Raw genomic sequence first — 12350 nt, 5'->3', positions numbered from 1 at the left:
ACCGGGGGTCTAGTAGCGTGGACACCCAGTACAGGTCGTTCTCCTTCAGCCTTTTTATACGAGGGTCCCTCAACAGGCACGACAGCATGAAAGACCCTATTTGCACAAGGTTGGATGCCGAGCTACTTATGCCCTGTTCCTCGTCCTCAGTGATCTCTCTGAAGGTATGTTCTTCCCCCCAGCCACGTACAACACCACGGGTACCAGATAGGTGACAACGAGCACCCTGGGATGCCTGTTGTGGTTGGTCTTCCTCCTCCTCCTCAAAGCCGCATTCCTCCTCTGACTCCTCTTCCTCACAATCCTCTTCCAGCGTTGCCGCAGGTCCAGCACGCGATGCTGATAAGGCTGTTTCTGGTGGTGATGGTGACCACAACTCTTACTCTTCCTCTTAACGCTCATCTACGGCCTGATCCAGCACTCTCCTGGAAGAAAACAAATGGTATGATGTCGCTGATGGTGCCTTCGGTGCGACTGACTAGGTTTGTCACCTCCTCAAAAGGATGCATGAGCCTACAGCCATTGCGCATGTGCGTCCAGTAACGTGGCAAAAAAAATCCCAGCTCCGCAGAGGCTGTCCTAGCACCCCGGTCATACAAATACTCGTTAACGGCTTTTTCTTGTTGGAGCAGGCGGTCGAACATTAGGAGTGTTGAATTCCAACGTGTCGGGCTGTCGCAAATCAAGCGCCTCACTGGCATGTTGTTTCGCCACTGGATATTGGAAAAGTGCGCCATGGCCGTGTAGGAACGCCTGAAATGGCCACACACCTTCCTGGCCTGCTTCAGGACGTCCTGTAAGCCTGGGTACTTATGCACAAAGCGTTGTACGATCAGATTACACACATGTGCCATGCACGGCACATGTGTCAACTTGCCCAAATGCAATGCCGCCAACAAATTACTTCCATTGTCACAAACCACTTTGCCGATCTCCAGTTGGTGCGGAGTCAGCCACTGATCCACCTGTGCGTTCAGAGCGGACAGGAGTGCTGGTCCGGTGTGACTCTCTGCTTTCAGGCAAGTCAATCCCAAGACGGTGTGACACTGATGTATCCGGGATGTGGAACAGTACCTGGAGAGCTGGGGGGGGTGCCGTTGATGTGGAGCAAGACGCAGCAGCAGAAGAGGACTCAGCCGAGGAGGTTATGGAAGAGGATGGAGTAGAGGAGGTGGCAGCAGGCCTGCCTGCAAGTCATGGCGGTGTCACCAACTCCTCTGCAGAGCCACGCATTCCATGCTTGGCAGCAATCAGCAGGTTTACCCAATGCGCAGTGTAGGTGATATACCTGCCCTGACCATGCTTTGCAGACCAGGTATCAGTGGTCAGATGGACCCTTGCCCCAACACTGTGTGCTAGACATGCCATTACTTCCTTTTGCACAATCGAGTACAGGTTGGGGATTGCCTTTTGTGAAAAGAAATTTCGGCCGGGTACCTTCCACTGCGGTGTCCCAATAGCTACAAATGTTTTGAACGCCTCAGACTCCACCAGCTTGTATGGTAAAAGCTGGCGGGCTAAGAGTTCAGTCAACCCAGCTGTCAGACGCTGGGCAAGGGGGTGACTTTGTGACATTGGCTTCTTACGCTCAAACATGTCCTTGACAGACACCTGACTGTGGGCAGATGAACGGGAACTGCTCAAGGCGAGAGACGGAGAAGCGGATGGTTGAGAGGGGGCAAGGAGGACAGCAGTGGTTAACGTGGCTGAAGATGCTGGACCAGGAGGAGGATGGCAGCTTTGAGTTTGTGTGCTGCTTGTACTCATGTGTTGATCCCATAGGCGTTTGTGATGTGCGATCATGTGCCTTTGCAAAGCAGTTGTACCTAGGTGGGTGTTGGACTTCCCACGACTCAGTTTCTTTTGGCACAGGTTGCAAATGGCATCGCTGTTGTCAGAGGCAGACACACAAAAAAAAAATGCCACACTGCTGAGCTCTGCACTGTCGGCATTCTGGTGGTGCCAACAGCATGCGTTGATTGGCGTGCTGTCTGGCTGACCACGGGGGCCGATGCATGCTGTCTGCCTGTGCCACTAGCTCCTTGCGACGACCTCCCCCTGCTTCCAACTCGTCTCCTCCTCCTCCTCCTCTCTGTCTCCCAATCTGAACTTTCCCCCTGTTCTTCTTCTCTTCTAGTGGGCACCCACGTGACATCCACGGACGCATCGTCATCATCAACCGCTTCACTTGTATCTGACAACTCAGCAAAGGAAGCAGCAGTGGGTACAACATCATCATCATCACACCGTACATGTGTAATGCTGCCTGACTGAGACATATCCCTGTTATCTACATCCTCTGGCAATAATGGTACTGGCAACCAAGTGAAGCGGCTGTGGTGCTAGTGTTGGTGGTGGTGGCAGGCGGGCGAATGGTAACTTGAGAGGTGCCCGAAGCTAAGCTGGAGGAGGATGGTGCGTCGAGGTTCCGAGCGGAAGCTGTAGAAGATTGGGTGTCCTGTGTTAGCCAGTCAACTATGTCCTCAGAACTTTTCAAGTTTAGGGTACGTGGCCTCTGAACACTGGGCATTATTCTAAGGCCAAAGGGAATCACAGACGGCCCCTGCGGGGTGGCCTGCTTCTAGCTGTCATTTTTTTTTCGATTAGTGGTACTATGCGTGCAAGCTACTGTGACAACATATATGAGTGGCACTGGTGTGACACTGTGCCCTGGCAGGCCCTGAAACGCACACTCGTGAAGGAAACTGACTGCTATTATATTATAGTCCAAAAAGTTTTTTTTTGTTAAATGCAAGCTATTGTGACACCAGATATGAGTGGTGGCACTGGATAAGTGGGCACAGTATACGCTGCGAGCCTGACACACACGCTGGCAGACAACTAACTGCTATTCAATCTATTACAGTCAAAATTTTATTTATTTTTTAAAAAATTTACACTACTGTTACACCAGTTATGAGTTGCACTGGTGTGACACTGTCAGGCCCTGACGCACCTGGCAGGCCCTGAAATGCACACTCGTAAAGGAAACTGACTGCTATTATATTACAGTCAAAAAAGTTTAGTTTTTCTTTAAATGCAAGCTATTGGGACACCAGATATGAGTGAGTGGTGGCACTGGGCAGGCCCTGAAACGCACACTCATGAAGGAAACTGACTGCTATTATATTACAGTCCAAAAAGTTTTTTTTTTGTTAAATGCAAGCTATTGTGACACCAGTGAGTGAGTGGTGGCACTGGGCAAGTGGGCACAGTATACGCTGTGAGCCTGACACACATGCTGGCAGACAACTAACTGCTATTCAATCTATTACAGTCAAATTGTATTTTTTTAATTTTTTTTATTTACACTACTGTTACACCAGATATGAGTTGCACTGGTGTGACACTGTGCCCTGGCAGGCCCTGAAACGCACACTCGTGAAGGAAACTGACTGCTATTATATTACAGTCCAAAAAGTTTTTTTTTTTATAAAGTGCAAGCTATTGTGACACCAGTGAGTGAGTGGTGGCACTGGGCAGGCCCTGAAACGCACACTAGTGAAGGAAACTGACTGCTATTATATTACAGTCAAAAAAGTTTTTTTCTTTTTAAATGCAAGCTATTGTGACACCAGTGAGTGAGTGGTGGCACTGGGCAAGTGGGCACAGTATATGCTGTGAGCCTGACACACAGGCTGGCTGGCAGGCAGGCAACTGCAATTGCATTACAAAAAAAAAAAAAGCAGACTGATGTTCTAGCCCTAAAAAGGGCTTTTTGGGGTGCTGTCCTTACAGCAGAGATCAGATGAGTCCTTCAGGACTGTAGTGGACACTGAATACACTAGCCTAGCTATCAATTTCCCTATCAAATCAGCAGCAACTACACTGTCCCTACTCTTACTAAGAATGCAGCTTCACAATGAATGTAAAATGGATGCTGTCCAGCAGTGGGAGGGTCTGGGAGGGAGGGTCTGCTGCTGAATGTCTGCAATGTGTCTGCTGACTATGAGGTACAGGCCAGGGTCAAAGTTTACTCAATGATGACGAATAGGGGGTGGACCGAACAGCGCATGTGTTTGCCGTCAATGGCAAACGCGAACAAGTGATGTTCGCCAGGAACTGTTCGCCAGCGAACAGTTCGGGACATCACTTTATTTATTTGCAATCGTGACCTTATATCTCTGCATACAGGACTCCACATCATGTAAGATTCCTGACAATAAGGATACAAGCAGAGGAAAGAAGGGTCTTAGATATTTTGAACCTGATACAGCCATTTTATATGCTTTTGTATGTAATGCCAGAAGAATAGTTACCTATTCCCATCCATGTAATTTTGGGGTTCTGGAATGGATTAAACAAATTTACATTTTGGGAAAAGTTGATTTGGTTCTCGAACAAATCGGAACTTGAACAGCCTTCTGGAACGGATTAAGTTAGAGTTCCGAGGTTCCACTGTAATTCTTTTTTTGGGCTCTCGTCTTGGGGTTGGCAACACAAGCTTTGATCCCTGACTCGACGAACCAGTCTGGGAGTGCTTCCTGCGGTTACTGACAGCCCCCCCGGCCAAGGTGTGTGCGTGTGCCCCTACATCTACATCTCAAAACAATGTCCTCTGATTTGTATCACCTGGACAATATATTTAATGCCTTCTGGAAGCAAGTCTCCAGGCTGTTCATACCTGCTCTGCAAGCTGACTGAGCGCCTGTGAGCTCACCTCAAAGGTGACCTTAAAGTGGAAAAAAGCATGTCAAAAGCAGCGAAGGCTACATCAGCACACCTCGAGGGAAAAGATGACAAGGCCAACGTCTGTGCTGCATAAGCCTGAGGCAAGTCTGGAGATCCAGCTATGGGGAGGAGAAAGGTGGTCAAGACATCTACTAAAATTGAGGCTCTTGCTGGTGAATGTGCCACTGAGTCTGCAGAACTGTACCATTCTGATGAGCTGTGTAGTGCCTATGGCTGGTGTCGTCTGACCAGAGCTCTAGGGCCATGTCACACATCCCACATAGCCTGAACTACTGGGTATTTAGGGGTATTTTTTAATCTCCCCTTTACCTTTTCTGTTGATTCTGTGGTTCTCTGGGCAACTTTTGCACTAACAACATTACACTGACTGTTCCTCCCTTTCTCTCACTGCTAAAGCAGTTTCTGATGTACATTCTGAGACATGTACACCTCCAGTGTTTAACAAAAACGACCATGGGGTATCCACTTTCGTTTTTCAGCTTAATTATACTGCCAAACTCTCTGGTATAATCGGTATCACAACACCCTATTTTTATTATGTTTTTTTTATCTAGCTTCATCATAACTTGAGCTTAGGAGCCTGTAGCCCTAAATAGTGTACATTTTGACACATTCAATACCTCCAGGGGTTTTGAGATAATATTATGGGTTAACCCTTCCTTCTTTTAGTTTAACTCTTTGGCGTAATCGGCATGAACCACTTCAATCACATTATGCTTATTTTCACTTAGTTTAATCAAAAGCTTTAACTTTGGGAGCTTGCAGCCCTAAATGATGTGCATTCCGATACATTTAATACCTCCAGGTTCGAAGCGAAATTATTACGGGTTAACCAGTTGTGTTCCTCAGGTTGACTATACTGTTGAACTTTCTGGCACCATTGGTATGCACCACACTAATTTCATATGACAGACACTGTGAACAACACTATACTTTGCTCATAATATTGACATACACCGTATATATACTTTAGTATAGGTATATATTTTATTTGGGTACCTGTATCATAACACTCTATAATGGTAACCTTGATAAAACTCTCGCCCTTCAAAAAAAGTTTTGATCTATTTACTAATTCAGTCGTTCAATTAGGGGTTATTGTTACTCTCAGCATTCATAGTTCCGAGCGGTACATCCGCAAGATTTGAATCGCTACATGTTACACGTTAGATTGGGCTGTCCTGGAATTGGCACATTATCTCTTGGTTTTCTTTTTACTAAGAAGGGTCTGTCATGGCTAATTACTCCATCATTATGTTTACAGCTCCACAATTTGGTATATATGCCGGTAGTACATCATTAATCATAGGATTTCGATTTATTAAACAACTCCTGATTGACGAACAAAAGTGTAAGTCTACGATCCACACAAAATAATGCATACTTGTATCTCTTATGTCCTTCTGTTTAATTGTTCCATGACCTGTATCTGGGGTCTCTCTTTCAGCAATTAAGTCCTCAAGGGGTTAACGACCATAGTTGATAGGATTACTAAACTTACCTTGCTCTCTCACTATTGGCCACTTTCAATTAACGGCTTTTTGAACCCTCCTATCAGTATCTTCTCTGTCCTTTAAATGGTAGGGTACTTACCACACATCGGTTCCCCTCTGATAAGTTGTGGGTGAAACGCGCGCGTTCGGGCCATTAGGGATTCTCGGTATCAGCTCTGAGTGTGGTCCTTTTACGAATCATCACCACACTCCCATCTGAATCCCGTAACTGCTTTGCCGTATCACTGGGCTGACATATGGGGCCAGTTCCCCACCGTTATTTCTACCAGTAGGTCGTGTATATTTTCACCTACTGTCAGTCATTTTAGGCTTTGCAGTATATTTGTAATACCATCTTGTATTCAAAGTATCTACTAAATTGCAACAATGTTCTATTGTGTTCAATTCTAACTTTGCTAGAGATACTTTATTTATAATTTTTTGATTTTTTTCAGAGTTCTATACATGGCACCACTATATATATACTTTACAAGCCAGTAGCTATTTTTCAGTCACATTTCACTGAATTTATGGACTCTACATAGTATATATAAAGGTGCCATTAGGGATTCCGTACACCAGCTCTGAGTGTGGTCTTTTTACGAATCACCACCACACTCCCTTCTGAATCCCGATACTGCTTTGCTGTGTACACTGGGCTGACATACGACCTACCAGCTATTAGCTATCCTACATGTCTGTGTACCCTCATATCTCTACAGAACTACATTCACTAACAAATGGGAACACAAGATGATAATTTATATCTCTATTCATATGTTTTTCTAAACTTAATCTAGACTTTTGAACTCACTTTGTTAACACAGGATCATTACTCTCTTTCTACTGTGTTATGAATATTACGTCTTATTTATTAGCACTTATTCAGTGCAATAATCTTTAGACCACCTGTTCATTAAGCTATATTAATAGTGCCTTATACAGTCTTTCCATACTTATTAGACTGTGATACAATTATACAATTATTCAGTCTCTCCGTACAAATTAGACTGTGATACAATTATACAATTATATAGCACTCTTCTACTAAACAGCCCTCTTTTATAGTTACTTTTTGTTCTACTATTCGATGTTTGGCTGTTGTTGTTATCTAATTGGAATTCTCTGTGCATTGTGCACTTAGGTATTTCTATCTCTATTTGTATTTATATTCTATTAAAGTTATTTTTTATTTTTCATTTGTTTTAGGGCACTCAAATCTCTTTGTTTGTCCAATTACTACTTTGGTAGTTTATTTGTGGGTTAACCCCACTATGAGTGTTTGCCTTTAGCTTCCAGCTTTTTTTGTTTCCTCTGAACTACTGCACACTTTTAAATTTTAATTTTATTTTGTGTTTCTTTCTATGTCTCAGCTCATTTTTACTTCTACTTTTACTTTTATTTACGCTATTATGTTCATGGTGGAGCTATCTGGGGTGCAATGTTCAGCTATGTACTAGTTTCTAAGTGTGTTACTGGACGTACACTGTGACATGTCACATTTAAACTTGATTTAATATACCACTATCCTCTGATCACTACTCACTCTGTCTAGCAAGTCTCTAATCATTGCTAGCTTACTACCAATTCTACGTTTAGACAGGAAACCAGGAGCGTACCTGGAGCATTTGGCACCTGGGGCGGATCTTATTGCATTGAGCAGTCTCTGTGTGTTTGCATGTATTTGTATGACCTATGTGTGAGTGAATGTAGGGGTGTGTTTGCATGCAGGGCTGGCATCAGGGGTGTGCGAGCGGGCGCCATGAACCAGGGGGCGCCATGTGGCCGACTGGAGTGCAGGGGAGCTAAAACAGGTATTATTAATTTGTTTTTTTTAAATCGAGGTGGTGGGGCTTGACGGGGGGCGGAGCTTATCGTGAGGCGGAGGCTGGGCTAATACCTACCTGAAGGCCCTGGTAACTGCTGCACAGCAATGGGGAAGCAGGAAGCTTCCCAAACAGGAAGCTTCCCAAACAACCAACTGCATCCACTCCACCTTCCAGCCATACTGGAAACAGGTAAGTCTCTGTGTGTGTGTGACTGTCTGTCTGTGTGACTGTGTGTGTGACTTCTTGCCTGTGTGTGTGACTGTATGCCTGCCTGTGTGTGTATGTCTGTCTGTGTCACTGCCTGTGTGTGACTGTCCCAATACTACAAAAATTCTTACCCAACAAACCAATTTTTATACATAGAGGACAGTGCACTATAAGAAATAAACTAGTAAAAAGTCACTCAAACAATAAAAATTCCACTTTTTTTTATTGAACAAGCAAGTTTTTACGGATGTGGACAGTGCTTGGCCTATTAAAAAAACACACAGTTGTAAACAAACTATAAGAGAATATGATAGAAACAATCGAAAACAAACCATTGAAAAAGTTATGATCTGAAAGTTCTGTGTCTCCAAGCAGAGGGTGGATACACTGAATGACAGTGCAGGACACTGTGCAGCACTGCCCCAGGAAGCACCTCTAGCAGTTATATGAGGAGTGGCCAGTGGAGGTATCAGTAGACTGTAATGTAAACACTTCGATTTCCTTCCACATTCCCTCTCGGACTGCTTCAGGTTTACTTCCACATTCCCTCTCGGACTGCTTCAGGTATCTGGTAGGGCAGCTGTCGGAGTGGGGCTTGACCTGGGGTCTCTACTTTATGCATTGCTAAAGTGGTGTACGCTGGTTCTTGGGAGAACGTTGGTCGTTTCTGTCCCAGCTTATCTTATTTGGAGTCCAAAGTGCAGAGATGTTTGCACACCCTTGCAGATAAACACAGCCCATGGTAACCAGATAAGGGGCTACCTGGGCTGTGAATCTGTGCACGGGGCTTAGGCAGGAACAGTAACTGGGTATGTGGAAACAGACAAGGGCAAATCCAGAAGAGTAGTCAGACACAGTTCCAAAAGTCAGGACAGGCAGTGAACAGTAACAACAATAACGAATAATGCAAACAGAAAGGGTCACAGGCCAAGTCAGTCTTAGGAAACAGGATACAAGAAACAACAAAGTGACAATGTTCTCAGGGAGGGGCAGTATTTTATGCCCAGCTGATGAGTGAACTGCCTCAGGTGTACTTAGATGGACAGGTAGGAGTTACTGGTGATGCCCTACAAGGTTGACTGCTATTCAGCTAAAGGGCTTCTCAATAGCAGCCGGGCTTTGGGATGATCTCCACTCTTCTCTACTCGCTGACATATGTTTTGTGGTATACCTAGAGATTCCCATCCAAAAGAACAATTTGCCGGACAGGTTGCCGGACAATGGTTGCCGGACAATGTTCAGCTATGTACTAGTTTCTAAGTGTGTTACTGGACGCGCTGGAGGTTTCCTTTACCATCCTGGCCAACTGCTCCATGTGGTCCCAGAGTTCAAGCACATATGGTACAATGCGGGTTCCCTCATGTTCCGAAGTAACTTGAAAGGGGAAAACCCAGTAGATTTCTGCGGCACTTCTCAATATGCAAATAGGTGGGGCAGGAATCTCTCCCAGTCTCTGCAAGCGGCGGTAAAGGTTCTCAACATTTGCATGAGGGTACCGTTAAACCACTCACATAGACCGTTAGTTTGGGGGAGGTAGGGGGAGCTGAGTATGGGCTTGATGCCACATATCTTCCACAGCTGATAAGTTAGGTCAGCCGTGAATTGCTTTCCATGGTCCGATAGGATTTCCTTGGGAAAACCTACCCTGGCAAATATCTGAACCAGAGCATCTGCCACGGTCTCTGCATATTCATGAGGGAGACCGCTTTTGGGTAGCGGGTAGCATAGTCCACCACGGTAAGGATGTACTTCTCACTGGATGGACTAGGTCTAGCTAGGGTCCCTACTATGTTGACTGCTATCCGGCTAAAGGGCTTCTCAATAATGGGCATGGGTAGCATGGAAAGCTGGGCTTTGGGGTGATCTCCACTCTTCCCTACTCGCTGACATATGTCACACGCATTGCAGTATTGTCGCACATCCCTAGAGATTCCCGTCCAAAAGAAGTTCTGGGTCATCCTATGAGACGTGCGGCATACACCTAGATGCCTTGTTAAAGGGACACTCCAGGCACCCAGACCACTTCTGCTCATTGGAGTGGTCTGGGTGCCAACTCCCACTACCCTTAACACTGCAAGTGTAATTATTGCAGTTTTTTATAAACTGCAATAATTACCTTGCAGGGTTAAGTCCTCCCCTAGTGGCTGTCTACTAGACAGCCACTAGAGGTCACTTCCTGCATCATAGCACAGATTATCTGTGCTAGAGCGTCGCTGGACGTCCTCACGCTGTGTGAGGACCTCCAGCGTCGCTCTATTCCCCATAGGGAAGCATTGAAATTAATTTTCAATGCTTTCCAATGGGGTGCGCCAATGCGCATGCGCAGCATTGCTGCGCATGCGCATTAGGTCTCCTCGGCCGGTGGGCGGGATCAGTCTCGCCCACCGGCCGACGGAGGAAGAAGGTGGAGCGGTGGGGGAGGAGCAGGCAGCGACGTGGGACATGTCGCTGCCTTTGGTAAGTGACTGACGGGGTTTTCACCCCTTCAGTAACCGGGGATTGGAGGGTGGGAGGGAGAGGAATCCTGCAGTGCCAGGAAAACGGATTGTTTTCCTGGCACTGGAGATTCCCTTTAAGGGTACATCATGCCAAATCTGGAGAAGTTCCATCCGGTATTTCCTTTGAAATACCAGTTGACGCTTCTGGGACGAAGATGTTCTCTTACTGTGGCTTTTGGCCAGCCTATACAACCGATCCTGCTACCAAATAAATCTTTCCCCCTCTAGTCCCCCTTGCTCTGTATCTGCCTTGGCCCGGCACTTGTGTAGCGTAGGGTCTTTCCGGGTTTCCCTCCCAAACTCCTCTGGTGTATCCCAACCTAACGCGTTCGGGTCCAAAGTCACAGTCAACGGTTAGTTTCTTACCTGGGTCTCCTCTGCATGTGGACCAGCTTCCGCAGTTCGAGCTTGTGAGCGAGTGGTTATGGGATGGGCTTTGGCAGGTTCTCTTGGGACATACGCAGAGGTTAGGGGTCCCAAATAATTTCCAATCAAAACTTTGACTGGTAAATCCTTCATGATCCCCACGTTCACTGTGCCGGATCCGGCTCCCCAATCTAGGTGAACGCGGGCAGTAGGCAGGCGATAAATAGCTCCCCCAGTTACCCTGACAGCCACGGATTGTCCTGTGTGCTCATTGTCTTGTACCAAGTGCCATTTCACCAAAGTCAGCTCCGGTATCTCTCAAGCAGACTGCCCATTCAGCAGCACTATTTGCCGGTGTTGTTGCTGGTTGTCCTGGGTGGCTGCTTGAACAGTGTCAGCCTCGTGGAGTTCTCAAGTACTCATTGGGGTTGACCTTGGTTTCCAGGCAGTGAGCTTCAGGAGCTGGGTCCCGGGACGTTGTAGGGTTGAGGCACTCCTACGATGGTCTGGGTGGTTGTAGGGGGCAATTGCTTCTAACATGCACTATTTGTTCACACCGGAAGCATCGTGTCCCTGTCCTTCATGGAGGGGGCTGATGTCTGGGGGGTCCTCAGTAAGGAGATGGGTTATGGGGCACCGGAACCTGAAGTTCTGGAGGAGAGGGGGTCTTACCAGGGGGATGCTCTGTCTTTCGAGAGTCAGTATATTAGTCGGCCAGACAAGCAGCTTCAGGCAAGGTGAGGGGTCTTCAGTCACGGATCCTTTCTTGAAGCTCAGGGTTGAGCGAATTAAAGAATTGTTCTAGCAGAAATAACTGTAATACATCCTCCACCGTCACGGCTTGGCACCCGGTTACCCAGTGGGATGCCGTTCTGTGGAGGCAGCATTCCCATTCGGTGTAGGAATCTTTGCCTTGCTTCCTGGACTCTCGGGACCATCGGCGGTACGCCTCTGGGGTGACTGCGTACCAGCAAGTAAGGCTTCCTTGACAGTATAGTAGTGTCGAATCTCGTTATCAGGTATCGCTCTGAACACCTCTGCCGCCCTACCCGATAACTTTCCGGCCACAATTGTTACCCATTCGTCTGTGGGTACCTTATGTAAAGCACATTGTCTCTCGAAATCAAGGTATCCAACAAAGGGTAACTTTTTTCCGCTCCGGTGGAGCTACTGGACTCTCAGCTGCTGGGCTCCCTGACCGTTGGATTTTTTTGCCAGGCGTAACTGGTACTCCCGCTTGTCCCAAGCTTTAGCGTGGATGGTGG

Source organism: Pelobates fuscus, chromosome 1, assembly GCF_036172605.1.
Source record: "Pelobates fuscus isolate aPelFus1 chromosome 1, aPelFus1.pri, whole genome shotgun sequence".
NCBI classification, from domain to species: Eukaryota; Metazoa; Chordata; class Amphibia; order Anura; family Pelobatidae; genus Pelobates; species Pelobates fuscus.
The sequence above is the reverse complement of the archived record's forward strand: the minus strand, read 5'-3'. Positions refer to the sequence as shown.